Source organism: Arabidopsis thaliana, chromosome 5 (genome assembly GCF_000001735.4).
Source record: "Arabidopsis thaliana chromosome 5, partial sequence".
NCBI classification, from domain to species: Eukaryota; Viridiplantae; Streptophyta; class Magnoliopsida; order Brassicales; family Brassicaceae; genus Arabidopsis; species Arabidopsis thaliana.
The window spans coordinates 10,382,285-10,400,926 of NC_003076.8; the positions used below are offsets into that span (position 1 = coordinate 10,382,285).

The 18,642-nt window shown below is 31.9% G+C and overlaps 1 long non-coding RNA gene and 1 pseudogene across 2 annotated transcripts; both read left to right on the top strand.

Moving 5' to 3' along the window:
* Positions 1–13,014: 13,014 nt before the first annotated feature.
* On the top strand, positions 13,015–13,502 carry AT5G04745. Its single transcript, NR_142782.1, has 2 exons — positions 13,015–13,162; positions 13,201–13,502. It is a non-coding gene; the product is annotated as an other RNA (long non-coding RNA).
* Positions 13,503–15,906: 2,404 nt separating this feature from the next.
* On the top strand, positions 15,907–17,765 carry AT5G28464 (annotated as a pseudogene; the record flags this gene model as incomplete). The annotated part of the gene is made up of 1 exon: positions 15,907–17,765.
* Positions 17,766–18,642: the final 877 nt, after the last annotated feature.

Sequence of the window (18,642 nt, forward strand, 5' to 3'; positions counted from 1 at the left end):
AGTTTGATTGGTCAACAAAAATGATCTATATTTAAACGAAATGTTCTAATGGGTTGTTGATTTTGTAAAGGTGTCAAGCTGATGTTAACTGAAAAAGGTGATGTGTCAGCACAAGAGAGACTTTTAGTGTTTTTATGATATTGATTGATTACAAGCCCAATCCACATACATCAAACCGGACAAAACCATCAACTTAAAATTGATCCACGATCACCATACCTAAATAAATCGGTTAAGTAAGAAACTCTAATCTTCAGTCGAAATACCCTTTTGAAGCCGTAGCCCTAGAAACTGTGAACTTTTTTCCGGAACAGGACCTCCGGCGAATCAGGATGACACAAACCGAGCGGAGATGGTGACCTAGGAACCGTCGCTATCCGCCACCGTAGAGCCGTTTTGAGGAGGAAGAAGAAAAGCTGATCTTACATTTTTCGAGAAGAAACCATGCAGTCTTGAGAGACAAAGGCAGTAGGGAGTAAATATGGAATCTCTCAACGGGGGCTTAGCTTCATCATGCCGTAAATGATCTCCCCCGTCAAGCGACAACCCTCTAAAACATCCTGCAGCTATAGTCTCCATATCTAAACACCTTCCTCTTTCGTCACTCGCCGTGAAATCTCCCTTTTCCACTCTGCGATGCAACACCAATGATAGAACTCTTACCGCCAGTGTCTCGCAGAAACTTCTCCCATGATATTGGTTGGATAACTTTTCCGAGAAGGTTGAGCGAATCACGATTGAAACACCATGAACCATGGGGTCCTCACCGTCACCAAAATCGACGGAGAACCCCCACCGACTGCGCAAGAGATTGTGATTAGAAAGAGAAAATTTGAGAGAAAAATCATCCTGAATGAGATTCGAAACACTCGATTTCTCTCTTTAATGTTCTCTGAAGTGGTCAAAAAGGGAAGTTAAGTTCATTACTAAAAAGAGTGACACACATAAGCTAAAGACCATCAAGAAATTGCATGCCCGATAACATACCCTGACTTCTACAAATATACTTCACTCTCTTTGTTGTTGTGCCTTCACGCACTCACTTCTGTTAATTCTGATATATATAGCTCTGAAACCATGTAAGATTCAGAATTCTTCGTATATATTATAATGAGTTCTAATGTTTACATATATAGCTCTTTTATATGTTTACAAACATGGTTCTAGTCTATTTATACAAAGAATAATATTTACTAGGTTCAAATTGATTTTAAAAGTGGTAAGTATGATATTTATAAAACTGCATTTGTACCAAAGTGATCAATACTTGGTCTGATTCTTTCTTGGTAACTAGTTTTCTTTCTTAAATCAAGATGGGATTAATTAAACACCTATTAGCCATAAAGTAAATTCGTGCATTATGCAATCACAGTAATAATCACAGTAATAAACTAGAGACTTCTTCAAACCGATGCATCAAGTCGAGCCCAACGAGTATATATAGAACGGTCTGTTCCAATTGCTTTCAAAATTCCACCTTTGGTTAATTAGTTAGGTTTTGTTCTGTTCTGGTATATCTTGTTTCTTGGACAGTAGAAGTACCACTCTTTCTTCCTCATCGCCGCAAGCTCTTTTTAAGCATCGATTCAAGAAGATGCAAGAAAATCAAAGATTTTGTTTCCATAACTTTGGAGAAAATTCAAAATTTAGAATTATGTGGCTTACTTGGGAGGCCCCATGGATCGTATTTGTAAATGTAGACTCTTGATGAGTTGAGAGGGTAGAGGTTTGGTAAAAATCTTCTATTATTTGAATGAATATAATAAAATCTAATATAATTTTGATCATATAGTAAAACACTTACTCTTTAATTATATGATCATATAATTAATCACTTCTATTAAATGAATGAAACTCTCACAGAGGAAATCACTTCGATTAAATGAATGAAACTCTCATAGAGGAAATCACTTTGCTCAACCACAAAACCGAAACTCATAAGTAATATCTAATAAAATTTTTGATACAAAACCAAAATCTAAATTGATTAAAATTACCAAAAATATAATTTAAAATCAAAATTTTATATCCACAATTTTTATGAATTGATGCTAAAGTCTCTTAAGTTTCTATAGCTAGGTTCCTTACAATCAAAGTTTTTGCAGCCAAAGTTCATGCAATCTAAATTTGTTCGTCAATAGTCAAAGTCGTTACCAATTGGCCTCTAAAACATATTTATTAGTGATACCCAATATGTATGTCTAATTCTTTTATATAATTAATGTTATTGATTTAATAAAAAAGTCTAGAAGAGGGGATAAGACCTCCCCCTATGGTGTTGGAGACATTTCCTGTTTTAGTTGTGTTTTGGTTTACTTATACCTTACTCTTTGTTTCTCTTGTGTAAAATAGATTTGAGATATAATTAAGAGTAGGGTGAGTCGAATATAAACAAGAAACAGATATAGGAAGATGACAAAAAAAAAAACAGGTACACGAACAAACAAGAAACAGAGTCAATTTTTAATAATTTTTGTATAATAATTTTCAACTTCAACTATAAAAGATTTGAAAATCAATTGGAATTTCAAGATTTCAAAAAGACAATAAAGAAGGAGATAATTAAGAAAGATTAGCTTTTAACTAAGGTCTCAAATAATCAATAGTTATTGTTTATTTTCTTCTTAAAATAACTCTTTTAAAAAATAAATAAATAATCAAAACTCATTTTCTTATGAGTATTATTTTCAACATGTAATAAAAGTATATGAGAGATTAAATTTAAATATATTTATATAAATTATTAATAATAAATGTTAGTTTTAGTTAAATATTTAATATTCCATAAAAAAAAAAAATTGAAAATGTATCTTTCCTCTTCAATGTTATAATGTCCATACTACTATAAATATACATTAGAGTAGATTAGAGAAAATACCGTTTAATTCAACAAAACCATAATCATCATAACATTTACACCCAAAAAACCTATAGTTGGTATTGGGGAGAATGTGGTTGCTAGAGCGACGATTGTGGTTATTGGAGCGGCGATTGTGGCTGTGGTAAATAATGCAGTTGCTGCTGGTGCTGAGATTATCGTTGTGGCTATTGATGACAACCATGTTGCTGGAGTAGATGTTGTGGATGGAGGTATAGAGAATGCTGCTAATGTGGAACAAAAAAAACAAAATTAAAACTAAAAAAAAAAAAGAATAAAAAGTATCAAAATTACAAATAAAAATTTAAATTAAAGAGTATCATGCAATAAATCCTAAGGAAATCCCCTAAAAAATCTCAAGAAGTGAACCGAACAATATCTCTTCCATATTCAAGCGAGTAGTAAACCTAAACAACATCTCTAAAGTTCATTATAATAATAACTGAATAAAAATCATTTGTTGAGACTAATATACAACCAAAACCAAAAAATGACATTTATTTAGAGTATATAAGATATCTATATGTTACTTGTTTCAATTTCACTTCAAAGTGAACCCTTTAAAAAAAAAATTTGAACAAAAATTACACACTCTCGTTGCAATTATGTAATATGAGTGAAAATTTGATATGTGTCATGGGACATTCAGAGTGATCTATGAACATGTAAATCAAATGAAGGTTAGAAAAATTAGTTTTTAAACAAAGGTAAAATATCATACATTTTGATATGGATTAAATTAAACATCAGATAAGAGATGGTTGTAGTAGTTAAATTAAGAGATGGTTGTAGTACTTAAGGGTCGGATTTACAAAGCTCTTTTGTTCACATAGAAAGTTATAAGAATCAAAATTAAGCTAAATTTAATATCAAGTAAATTAAAATATGAAAAGCAAATCAAATTGATTGTAAATTCAGATGGATTGAAGCGACATGCGTAGAGAACTTCTCAGAAAAAGATAAATTGTAGATCTAGCAATTAATTAGAAATTATTCGCTAACCGTTCTCAAACTTAAAAGTCACAAAACTATAATCAACCACATCTCGTCGGTATTGACTATCTATGCTTAGTAGCATGAATTCCAACTCTCATATCTAAATCCCTAAAACTAAACAAGCATTAACGATAAGGTTTGATATGTTCACAAAAGTATCTAAACAAACTCTCGTCTATATTTAGCTACTTCTGCCCACCTAAAACAATTACGATAATAATCATACTCTCATGTCTAACTTATTATCATAAGATGAAGTTCTAGTTAGCTACTCTAGAACTAGCATTAAGAATAATCAAAGATGAAGAACTCTAAAGACATTATCCTAACATGTTATCAATATACTAATTCATCCAAATCCCTAAAACTAACAAGAGGACTATTCAAAAGGAATAGAGTTTCAGAAAATCTTCTCTCTACAAGGTTGTGAAGTCTCTGAAATACACTCCAAAAAAATCTTTGGGAATTGCGAAGTAAAATACAATGAAAAAGATAGGTCTAAACAATGACCCTCAAATCTATTTATAAGATATTACTTAAATCACGAGCTTTAAAGATTAAACTAAATGAATAAAAAACAAGATAATCATATTAGAATTCTTTACCGAAAGAAAGCTTGATCTTTCATTAGGGTAGTCTGTATTTCTGTGTTGGATTCTTGGTGGCCGCCAAAGAAAGCTTGATCTTTCATTAAGCTTGATCGGTATTGCTAACATGAATCACACACTATGTATTACAATGCTCCCACATCACTTTCTAACAGGTAGGTGAACAAACTTGGACTTTAAGTTGGTTTTCTTCCTCTTGATGATGTTATTCGAGATCATCCTTCAGAGTTGTTTTGTCCATCACGCCATCACCAAGGTATTGTAACACTGTTGATTATTCTTCTTGGTTTCAAAGCTTACGACTGGAGATGGATTGATGGGACGAGGTGGAGATAGAACGAACCTGTATGTTTGAGTCTCATAAACACATAAGAAACGTAAACAAGACTAAATAATCACACCAATAACCAATAGATTTGAATTGACAAGGACACAAAAGACTACACGTATTTAAACAAAACACAAAGGTTTATTGCAAAAAAACTTGAACGATACTTGGGTTTTACAATGGGGAAAACCTGAGCTTAATCAGCATTCTAAAATCCTAAAATAAGAAACTAAATAAAGAAAACAAGCCGTTGGAGTTTTAATGTGAAATCGGTCGAGATAAGGAAAGTATGTTTAGTCTTGAGAGCTTGAGTGCGAAGTTTCTTTGGATATCTAGATGCACTGAAAAAGCATCCAAAACGCATGAGAGATGCAAAGGAAAGAACCGTTGGTGTTTGAATGTGCTTGGCTCCGTAAAAGGCAAGTCTTGGGTCTGAAGGTTTCCCATGTGTTAAGGTACAGTTTGGCTCTTGTGGGGAGGAATCTTGTAAACTGGCTGTCTTGGTTTTAATGTATAGCTCTCGAAGGCACACAAGGGATGAGATAGGCAACTTTCCATATATGACACAAAACTAACGCGTTTGGAAAATGGGTGGTGTCTTCATGTTCCGGTGGGCTTTTCATATCTATGGTTTTTGGATTCACGAGAGATGCATTAATATACTCCAAGCGGTTTTGGGTTGATTTGATATGCTCCTTCAGGGGTACATATATTGCTTGAATGGCATGTTTGGTGGATCTCTGGTTCAGCTAATGGGGTGATGCATTCATCATACCTTCGCTCTTCAAGAAGTTCCTCGAAACTTATTTACCTAAACATAGATAATTCAAGTTAGTTTAAGTGTATAAGGATTTAGAAGATTACATCAGGTTTGGTCAACTGGTTGAGCATCCGAAGGTTCTTCTTTGATCTGAATATTTTCATTGACACCTTCATCATCTTTGATAGCAGCTTCGTTCAACATTGGGGTGGATTCTTCATGGTATTGAATCTTGTCGAAGAAGACCTCTCCTCTAATGGAAGCTTCTCCTCGGTCTAATTTTAGTTTCTTTGTACATGTATCCATAGCCGATCCTAGGATTATATGGACGCGAAGCATTGTTCTTAAAAAGGTCTTAATTCAAATACAAAAAAATTAAAAGTAATAACCAACATAATCCTAATAACTAAAACAAGAGTAAAACCCAGAATATTGCTACAAAATCATTACCCAAGCTAGCATAAAGCTTTATCCATAATCTGGATAAAGCTTGCCTCTTGTGATAAAACCACACTTCCTTTCACTCTCTTTGATTCTTCACCATAATTCCTTTTTATTTTAATGACCCGCTTTACTTTTTTTTGGAAAATACAGCCTCAATCTCCATCTAAACTACAATTTGTTCAGTTACCAATTTTGCTTTCTCAAAACCTGAATCTCTAACTTTTGAAAATAAGAAACAAGCTCTTTCGGTTGAAAGATAACAACATCTATGTTCATATCTGCAGATTGCAAACTCTTTCTAACAATGGAAACCAATAACTCAAAATTTCCAATACCACGTATTGCACTTGTTGCAAGACATTTAACATCGCTTAGTTCTCACGGATCATCACTACTCTCAACAATATAAACTAAAGCGTCCATTTTGGGTGCTTGAATTCGTATTGCGTTAACACTTTCAACATGACTCTCCCATCGAGTATGTGATAAAGGCTTGAGTGTTAGACCTCCCACCTCATCTTCAAATATTTTTCACCGCTTATTTGAAGATGAAAAGAAACAATAAGTTCGTTGAATGATTCCGAAAAATGGTATTACCTTTGAAGAAGTGGTTGCCATATCACAAAGCACAATATTAAGACCATGAGCACCACAAGCTGTGTAAAACCCCCTAGGATTAATCTCAAGTAACATTTTCTGCAATCCTTTATGCTTTCCTTTCATATACGAGCCATTATCATAACCATGATATCTAACATCATCAATTTTTAACTCAAAAGCACCAAACACATCTTGGAGCTCACAGAAAAGTCCATCTCCAAAAGTATCATCAACTTTCAAAAATGTCAAGAAGAATTCTTCTATCGTAGTTGAAGTGGCTGAAACATCTACAAAACGAATGATTAAAATCATTTGTTCGTGATAACTAATATATGGAGTGCAGTCAAAGATGACAAAGAAGTACTTTGCATCTTGAATTTTCCTCATAATCCTGGCTTTTATCTCAGTAGCTAACAAAGCTCTCAACTCATTTGAATATTGTTGTTGAGATAATGACAACAAGCTTCACCATCTTTATATCTTCTAACATGTTCTATCATCACCGGATCAAAATCACCAAGCATCTCAATAAAATTTAAGAAATTCCCATTACTATCTTCTTCAATCTTTCCATTGCTTCCACAAAACGCTAGATTTTTTTAGCAAGAGTTTTAACCACAACAATTATCCTAAGCAAAACTTGCATCCAATGAATTCTCTCTTTAGTCATTTTTTCTTGAGCATATTTCTGAATTGTCTCATTTTTCTCCGGCCTCCGTTTTAATTCTACCCTTTGATTCATGCAAATATTATGTTCATGACTAGATTCATGCTCTTTAAGCCTTTTCCAAATATTTCTCCAATCGCTGAATCTCATAGATGCCAATTGACAATTGTCTCTCTGGTTGAACAATTTACAAATTACAACAAAATTAAAAAAAAATGTTAAATGCTTTTGAGTAAACTAACCAACACCAATCTTTTTTTCTTCCATCACTTATTTCTCTTGTATAATAACAATACGAGAAATGTCTTTAAGACCATCTTTTGAAAAACTAAAATCCATCAACAATTTTTTTGACTGACCTTCTAGAACCATAAAATCTCATGGGGTCAACTGCAATGACATTTATAAACAAGTACGTAGATATTTGATCAAAATCATATAGGTTGACCCTAGTGCCCATTGTGAAAACCAATCTTTTGACCCCTTAAACCATCCTATAATATTATTTGGGAAGTACAAAATACAGAATAACCTTACTTTTGTAAGTAATTAGATAGGTATGTCATTAGAAATAAAATTGTAAAGAGAAAATGAATTCATCTCAATAAAGATAACAAGTCAAATACTAATTTATGCAATTTAATAAATGTAATTTTAAAAGTGAAAATACATTATTAATTTCCAAGAAAAAATGACCAATCAAAATCTACATATAAGATTTCATATCTAACTTACCATATTAATTTTTATTAATTATTATACTTCACCCATAATCTTTTTGTGATTCTATTTTTGTGAATCAAATAAATAATCATATCATCCGTATAATAAAAAAAAAAATTGTTTATGTATATGCCAGGATTTGAATTTTTTCTTAAAAATATGAACTATTCAATACATGAATTATTTTTTGTAGTAGTCAAAAATAAATTCAAGAAAACTTTCAACGAAGTAACAAATAAAAATTTGAATTTTTACATTCAATTTCATACATTTCATATACTAAAATAAAGTTTATTTTTTTTTAGTTTTGGAACATTTAAAAATAGTTCTACTTGATATTTTTAAAAGATGTCATAAATTCTTAATAGATTTTTTTTTTTTATAAATACTCTAATTTGTTTTCTTAAAAGATATATAAAAAATATTTATAATAGGAGGCGATTAAATATAATGTATTATATGATGGAATGAGTTATGAGCTTTATAACCCTTATAACTATTGGAATATTTATATTCAATTTCCTACAATTTCTTTTTTGAAATTGAGAATTTTATATACTACAGTAAACTTTTTATATACTTAGTTTGGAACATTTTAAAATAGTTTATTTTAAATTTTTTAAAGAATATAATAAAGTTTTATAGATAAAAAATAAATACTCTATTTTGATTTTTATACATATATATTTAAAATATTTATATCAGGCGGTGGGTTAAATGTACTATCATGTTAAGATTATATGATGAGATGGGTCAAATAAGGTTTGATATCTCACAATTTTGAAAATAGCGAATGATGAATTGCATAAGAAATAATGTTTTTAAAAACGATTTGACACTCCTAAATATCTTATAATTTGATTTTGCATGCAATTTTAATAACGAATGATGGATTGTGTAAGCATTTTTTTAATTAGGATTATGAAATGAAAATATAGACTCTAGTCACGAGTTAAATTTGATATTATTATATACAAAAAAATTTATAATATATTTTATTAATCTCTATTTCAACAACCGAAGAATAACAAATTGAAAAAAGAACTTCCTAAATTAACTCAAAATAATAACTAATTTCTAAATTAACTCAAAATAATCTACGTTTCAGATGCCATTAATTTATAATATTTAGATTTTTGATTTAACTCAATTATATGAAATCTCATTTTGTGGTTGTCAACATAAACAAACTCATTTTGAAAACTATATTAACTTTTTAATAATAATATTACTTTTTTTTTCATATCTTAAGAAAAATGATCTATAACTAAATATTATATTTTTAAGACACATTATTCATTCTAATTTTATATATAAGGGCTAAAAAATATATGTTTTTCACTTCTTACTATAATATATCAAAACTCTATTCTAAAAACAAATTATAATATATAAAATTTTGTATCAATAGAATTCAACCTTTACAGTAGTACGGGTTATGATCTACTTTAATTTTTAATATTGCAAACTAATATGCTCCATAACCACTAATAAATCTATACTATATAAAAGTTGAGGCTATTTGCTTCTAGAGGCTTCCACGTGAGATTTAAAACAACTAATCCGCAGTTGAGACATCAATAATTAACAACCAATCGCGGTATTAAATAGGATTAATAAATTATATAGGATAATAAATAAGATACATATAGTTTTTGTATAATTATCTTATTTAGTTTTTCCAAACAAAAACATGTACTTTTAAGGACAAAGTAATCATTTTTCCTTTCTTCTATAATTGATGTAAAATTTCCTGTATAATTGATTGCTTAATAAATTATACAGGATTTAAAACAACCAATCGCGGTTGGACATGTCATTAATTAATATTTTTAGCCATTAGTTAGTTTACATTTTTAAATTTTAACAAATTTTTATATTAAGATATTTATGAAAAGGAAAAAAAGATATGAACATAAAAAAAATGTATAATTCACTTATTAAAATATAGAAATATTAATATCATTGTTAGTCTCACTATATTAGCTTCCAAATAAATTAAGAAAAATCATAATTCTAAAATAATATAGATAATTAGAATTGGAAAAAAAATTCAAATATAAAAAGAAGTTTTCTAAAAATTAACAAAAAATAGTAATAAACAACTAAGCGGAAGTTTTCCGAAAGTCTGAAAAAGTTAAAGTTTAAACGAAAAGGAAAGCTTAATGACGTAAAGGAATACTTCTTCGTAACAACCAAGGAAACTAATAAAGTCCTAAATAATAAAGCAATGGCGTCTATATAAATAAACATCTATGGATCATTGATAGTCAATCAATAATTTTATTCTGGAAAGTTCAAATAAATAATTTATTGACTTAAATAAGCTACATCTCGACGAGCTTGAAAAAGACTTTTTACTAATAAGAAAAGGAAGGGATTTCAAAAAATATGTATGAAGCATGTGAAAACTTTGGAAGGTAAAACATGTACTGCTTAAACAAAATCAGAAGAGGATGAAAAGAAATACCGTAGGAAAGAAGTATGTGAAATCTTTCACAAGAAGATGAAGTGAATAGGGATTAAGGTGTGTTTGGTCCGTGAAACATTAAAGTTTGGAAGGACATGGTGTCATGGTGGTGTTCTTAATCGTATCAACTTGAATAAAGTTTCAGAATATATAAGTCGAGGTTTTTCAGTCTCGGAAGCGTGCAGGTAAAGAGGATCTAAACTGCATCATTAAAGGAGAGAAGTGATAAAGTTAAGAACCAATTTAGAAGCTAAAACCTTTTTTTAGAATAATAGAAAACAATATATAGCAAAACAAAGATTTTATTCTTGAGAAGAGTTTATTGACTTGACTAAGCTACCTCTCGACGAGTTTGAAAAAGGCTTTTACTAACAAGAGGAAAAATGGATTTTCTAAGAAGAAATATGGTGCATGTGAAAAATTTGGAAGGTAGGGATGTACTGCTTAGACAAAATCATAAGATGATGGAAAGAGACATTGTAGGAAAGAAGTATGTGAAAGATTTTTTCATAAGAAGGTGAAGTGAAGAGGGATTAAGGTGTGTTTGGTCAGTGAAGCTTTAAAGCAACAAGGTCATGGTTTGATGGTGGTGTTCTTGATCGTATCAATTTGAATCAAGTTCCAAATATATAAGATGAGGTCTTTTAGTCTGGGAAGCGTGAAGGTGAAGAGAATCTCAACTGCAACATCAAAGGAGAGAAGTGATAGAGTTAAGAACCAATTTAGAAGTTAAAACTTTTTATCAGAATAATAGAAAACAATATAGAGCAAAAATAAAATTCAAAAGAAGAGTTTATTGACTTGACGTAGCTACCTCTTGACGAGGTTGACAAAAAAATTTACTAACAAGGAATAGAATGAATTTCCAAAACAAAATATGAACCATGTTAAAATTTTGGAAGGTATGGGATGTACTGCATAGGCAAAATCATAAGAGGATGGAAAGAGACACCGTATAAAAGAACAAAACAAATAAAACGAGTGCTTACAAAAAAATAGAAAGATTGATAGCTCTTCGAAAAAGTTGTTTAAACGAATATTTATATAGATATTAAAAGAAATGTGAGAAAAATATGAGTTGTTAAAAAAAAAGTATAGATAAGCTTATGAATATATTTGTGTATAGAATCTTATTTTTAGAAAAGCTATACTTACTAATCCATTGAAGATAAACGAAAAAACAATAGTAAATTTGCGGATACCAAAATGAGAAAGTCGTCGAAAATATTTCTCATACAACAATTTATTTCATGAGACTGAGACTCAATAAAAATGTCTTACCTAAAAAAACTTGATCATCCAAAATTTGTAAACGTTTACAACATTTATCAAAATATATGAGCCAAAAAAGATGTTCTTTTGATAATTGTTGTAATAAGTTGTATTAGAGTTATTTGTAGTTATATATATATTTAAATTGAATTATTTGCTATGCTAACTTTAAAACTCAAGAAATTTAAATTATTAACAATAAGTAGATATATTAAAACTAGGGGTGTCAAAATGGGTCAAAATTCATGGGTTAACTCAACTCAACTCAACTCATGAACCCTAATGAGTTGAAAATTTTGACTCAAATGAGTTGATGGGTCAAATGAGTTATTGGGTCAATTGCTTTGATGATTAAAATGAGTTGGGTTGTAATGGTTAATGGTTTCAATAATTTACCCAATTAACCCATCAAGTTTTATAAAATTGAATTAAACTAACTAAAATCTCTAAACCAATGTCAATTTAAGTTTAACCAACACATCTAAACCAATTTAATAAAATAAATATTTTTCCAAATTTCTTAAATATACAAGCGATGAAATTGTGAAGAAGTAAACTCGTAATTTTTCCACCAATAAAACATAAACCCGTAATTTTCCGTCAAAAAAGTAAACCCTTGATTTTCCTGCCAATAACGTAAACCCAAAAGTTTTCCGCCAAAAACAAAAAACCCGTGATTTTTCCCGCCAAAAACGTAAACGCATAATTTTTCTGCCAAAAACAAAAAACCGTAATTTTCCCACCAAAAACGTAAACCCGTAATTTTTAGTAAATATTTTAAATCAAACCAAAATTTATTAAAAGTTTTAAAAAGGCATTCATTTTACGCGTAGCGTGGGTTCATAAACTATTATATATAAATTTCCATGTTTTAATTTGTGAACAGTTTTCATGTGCTTCAATAGCCTATTTCTTTTTTTCTTTAATTGTTATGAATTTACTTACTTCTATACCACGATCTGGTTTATTTTTATTATTTTTTCTTTTACCTTTTTCTCCCATTTATAATTGTCTTTTATGAATATCAATTATCATGTTTTATACAAACCAAACTCTTTTTTTTGAAATATCAAAATATTATTTTGTTTATTTAATAAAAAATAAGAAAGAAGCATAAGCTATATGCAATCAATATAATTTTAACAAACAGCAGCATCTATTTTATTGAAAATAATTTTTATATTTTAATCTCGATAATTAAAAATAAATTCTAGCTTCGCCATTCGGCTCGGTTTTGGTTACACCCTCTCTTATGTGACATAACTTGGCATGGTGTCCCTTTCCTTTTCACACTGTAACAAGAGTTATTTTGAACCTTAGGTACATACGACTTTCCTTGGTTTCCAATTAGATTTGGAGTTTGTTTTTGGCTTAAGATTGGGTGTTTTGGCTTCTCGGATGGTTGGTGTTAGAAGGTTAGTTTCTTGGCTCTGTTGATTTTGAATTTGCAGAGAATACTTTGCACACATGATCCAGTTTAGGTTCTCTCACGTTCTGATCTTTGGCTTATGTTCATATCATCGATTGTACTCGTCTTGATCCACCACCTCAAAGCGTTAACCATGACTTGTCCAAGGGCAAGTGAAAGATTGTCATCGTGTGGTGTAGAATGATAATCGAAGTAGTAATTCATATTTTCTTCCCACTGTCGATAATCCAATCCTGAAAAGAAAGAGTTTAGGTACATAAGTATTAAATCCATTGTTCAAAAATATTCTGATTTTGGATTTGCGAGTGGGCTAGAAATTGGTAGCCCTTGATGATGGATTCCATGAAATTGATAGCTATGCGTGGTATATCGAGCTTTTATATCCATCATCATGTCATGGCTCCACATAACCTGACCTGTAGGTGCTCATGTTTTGTTCATCATCTTCTCATTGGCTCTAATCTGCTTTATAAGAGTAAGACTCCTCTTTCTCCATGTAGGCCATTAATGCTCCGTTTTTTCTTGCAAAAAGAACAGAATAAGCATATTAAGTTCGCAATCAACAAATATGGAAAGAATTATGGATTTGTTTTCTTCTTTTCTTTTAAAACAAAACTCAAAAAACTTAAATAACCAAAAAAAATTCAGTTTTTTTTTTTCTGTTTTTAATAAATAAGAAAATTTAGTAGGTGATTGGTTTGGATTTAACTGTACAATTTGTGCTGTAGGGATTTTGTTGTAGATATGTTGGTTGTACCTATAACTTTTGTTGCTTTACAATTGTTACTGTAAGTTTTTGACTTTAAATATTTATAAAAAGGATTAGTAAATATAATAGTTGTAATAAAAGATTTTTTTTATAGTAACTAAAATGTCTTGTATTACTAATTTAAATAAACATATTATGATGGTATAAAAAAATCCTATGAATTATTGATAATTTCAATTTCTTGTATTTATGTCAAAAAATTCAATTTCTTGTATTTATCTAATGAATTAAAATTTCTACAGCAAAAAAAATAGGTCTGCGAGAATTTACTCTACTACAGACTTAAAAAAAATTGGACTGTAAGTTTGAAAAAAAACTACAACACGATTGACATGTATTCGAGGCTTTAAGAAAAATTAAGGTTGTAAGATTAATTTACAGCCCAACCAATCATGCATAATTAAAAGTAAATTTTTATATAATTTTCTGATTTTTAAATGGGAAAACAAAACAAACAGAAAAACAAGATGGACAAATCGAACAATACAACTTTATGGCTTTTCCTTTTTAGAATCAAAACAAGAATTCAAATAACATAATTTTATTTTTCCTGGTTTATGATTGCAAGAAGCAAATAACAATTAAAAATTCAAAATAAAACAGATTTTTATTTTGGTTTTAGATTTTATAAGACGAGAAATCGCAAAACAGAAAATTAGAAAAAATATAGGGAACAAATTCACCTGGATATATAGGAGATCGTAATTAGTTTTGATACCAATGCTACAAAACATTAGAGTCATACATTGGATTTATGATTTTCAGTTTCAAGGCTTCATTCGACGACTGATTTGATTTATGATATCTACAAAAAAACAAGTATTAGCGATTTCATTCGGCGGTAATGGGCTTTCTAAGCCCATTCCAACTTCCATTTAGTATGATATTGTTCTCTTTGGGCTTACATGCTCAAGCCCGCAAGGATTTGTTATTGGACTCCTTCCTAAAAGGCCTTATACTAGTTAGAGTTGGACTTGGCTTATATATTAGAAACTCTTTTTCTAAACTTCAAATGTGGAACCTTTGGTTTGTACCAACAATCTTCCCTTCAAACCAAACTCCACGAACTTGGGCCTCCTCTTCAACGAAACTTTGGCACCCTTAACTAGGCACCTTCTTATTCGTGAAATTCTTGAGGCACCTTCTTATCGTGTCATGTTTGAGAGATTCTCCCACACCGATCATACCCCAAGCCATAGGTCCACTTTTTCAACCTAGGCTTTGATACCATTGAATGGGCTTTCATTCCAACTTCCATTTAGTATGATATTGTCCTCTTTGGGCTTACATGCTCAAGTCCGCAAGGATTTGTTATTGGACTCCTTCCTAAAAGGCATCATACTAGTTGGAGTTGTACTTGGCTTATATATTAGAAACTCTTTTTCTAAACATCAGATGTGGGACCTTTGGTTTGTACCAACAGGCGACTGATTAGGTAGTCGTTCATTTTGGCGACTGAATAATGACGTATTAGCGACTAAATAGTCTAGATTATACATTAGTCGATAATCAGTCTATAATGTGAGACAGATTAAATTAGTCGCTAATAGGTCTCCAGTTACAACTACAATTTAGCGACTCATATATTCTATTTGGGCATTAAATTGGGCTTTTATCGGCTAGATCCAATAACGAGAGCCCATCAGCCTAGACTATATAAGGTCTTTTATCGACTAAATCAACAAACCCTAACCCTAAACTCCTTTCATCCTCTCTCGACAAACCCTAACCCTAATCCTAATCCCCTTTTGCGATCGATCTCAATTCTTCTTCAATCCTCTCAATCTCTCATCTTTTAGCTTCCAACGATGGCTCCTCATGGTAGAAAAGGCAAAAGAGGAAGAGGAAGGGGATCGAAGACATATACAAATCGCCCACTTCTTCCTGGAGGCCGAATCAAAATAGTCTTCCTAGCAAGTAAGACTTCACGCCGACGAACCATCAAGCCCCACTTCCAGATTTAGAGCAGAATCCAACGGGACCTAGTCTTTGAGACTATCCTCCTCCGACACAGCTTTTCTAGTCGGGCAAAGGTTCTCCTTGAGGGTCTGGATCTTTCTGAGGCTCTGGATCTCCTTGAGGTTCTAGATCAACTCCATTTCGAGCATCCGGATCGACTCAATCTAGATTTGGAGGATATGTTCGTCTAGCCTCTAGATAGAATTAATCTTCAACACCGATTCAACGGGAGGCGTCGATTCAGACTCCAGTCGTGAATCAACAACCACCACTTCCTCAACCTCGACACCCTAATTTTCGCATCACAACTCTCAATCTCAAAACTCACACGAGGAAGAAGATGATGAAGAAGAAGCGAATCTGAGAAGGATGTGTTAAGGGAGCCAATTTTTTCGGAAAATATACTCGCTACTTTAGATGAGCTTCTTAGGACGCATGACCTTGAGGAATATACCACTATCATCTCTCCCACATTGGATCCTAAAACGTTTTTGTAAGTTTGCCATGAATTAGTGTCATTAGGATATGAACTGTACGATTAGGTAAGATTTAGTTATTGTTTGTGGTTTGATTTAATGATAAGAACTGTATGATTTTGTTTGATTTAGTTCTTGGTAGTGGTTTGATTAGTTTAAATTTGTTTGTAGGTTTGGTAAGGACAAGGGTAAGCTAACTCAGAAGATCACAAAGATTTTTACAAACAAGTTTGATGGGCCATATTACAGTTGGAGATGTGTGCCTACTGGAAGAAGAGAAAGATACTTCCTCGAATTCGCAGATCTTCTACTTTTGTTTTGATTATTGTGTAACTAACATCAAACTCTCCTTGTTTTGTAGAAAACACACACTTGGGATCCCTCATTGACCGGTGATTGAAGCTAAATTCTAGAAGATCTGTCAACTGCGTATGAAAAACATAGTTTATAAGGCAGCGAGGTTACAGCAACAACCTCCTTGGATTGAGACCACACTGTGGGCAGTGTGACTATTGGGACACAAAAGAAGCCAACGCAAAGAATTCAACCACATCATTAGCACGGATGTCTTGGTCCTCACAAGCATGTATCGGAGCCAATGTCGTTCTTACAAATCGAGGTAGAGATGGTAAGTTCTTTTAGCTATGAACATTTGTTTTCTTTACTTATACAATGTTAAGAAGTTCACTTGTTTTGTTTTCAACATTTCAAAAAGTTGAATTGGGAAGACCGCCTACTATTAGTGAAGTTTTTCTCAGGACTCATACCAAAAAGGATGACATTTTTGTCGATAGGAAGGCGCAGAAGGTTCATGAGGTATATAAGAAGAATAAGGGAGCTAAGTTGGCTGTTTTTGAGAATGATGAAGGGTCTAATGGTACTTCGCATCGATCACATCTATCTCAAGAGGAAGATGATGAGATCTTCTTTTAGGTAATGTGGTTAATTCTCTGTACTTTTGATATTATCGCTTTGAAACTGACAAAGACTAATCCTCTTTTCTTTTGATTATGCAGTCAACTATCATAAACGATAGAGGGGAATACTATAGAGTTGGAAGCTTAGGGAGCATCAATGGGAAGCGAAAGTACCCAGGAAGGAAGCAGTTCTCCTTTCACAACCCTGCACTCACAGCTTGAGGAAGCCAATCGCAAAATAGAGGAACAAGCTACTCTACAAGCATATCCTGAGGCAGAGGCTTTCCAGGTTGCAGCTGAGCAAGCAGAGGCTTTCCGGGTTGCAGCTGAGCAAGCATAGATCAAGCGGGTTGAAAATGGGCAACAAGTAGTGATCAAGCACTTGAGGATGGTGAAGAAGTACTTCACCAAAACTGACCCAAATTTTCTCGCCTTCCTCGAGTCTTCTACTGTTTTAGAAGATCCAACTGAGGATTTCCCTTAGCTTCCCTACTTCTCTTCCCTGACTTTGAAAACATGAACTTGTGTTTGTTTGGCGGTTTACTTAAAAACTTGAATGTTGAATGTTTTTTTGAATGTTAAATACAAGTTTTTTGTGAATATATTCGTAATTACAATAGAATTATGATTCCAAAAAATAGCATGCTAAATTGATAGTTAAACCTGTCACCAGTCGCGAAGTAGTAGCAACTCAGTCACCAAAACTATAAAAACAGTCGCCACGTAGTGACAACACAGTCGCTATATCATTCTCCAAATAGTTGCCTTATAGTGGCATAAATGTAGCCAAACGGTCGCTAAATGGCGACTGGTTGGCGACCTTCTGCAGTCGCTAATCAGTCGCCAATTGGCGACTGTTTGGTTACATATCAATTTAGCGATACGTGGATTGCCGACTACTGTTTTGCCAAATAGTCGTAAATATAGATTTAGCGACTGTTTAGCTACTTATAGTGTAGTTGCTAATGCCATGTTTTCTTGTTATAAGATGGATTAATGGGGCGATGGTGGAGATTTGTTGTGTAATCATGCAACAATACGTGAACCAGAATGTTTGAGGAATCACACTAGTAGGCTTTGAATTGACAAGAAAACAAAAGACTACACGCTTTTAAAGAAAATATGAAGGTTTATGAAAAATACTTGAATAATGTTATAAACAGAGAAAGAGATAGAAGAAATGAGTGTGTTATTCCATTGAGATAAAAGGTTCTTTATATAGGAGTACAAGGAAAGGGTAAAACCCTAGAAACATCTAGATGATGGACTTAGATGATGGGCCTTATAATGGGCATCCATCTTTATTCATAACACTCCCCCTAATGACCATTATAGTATCATAACTC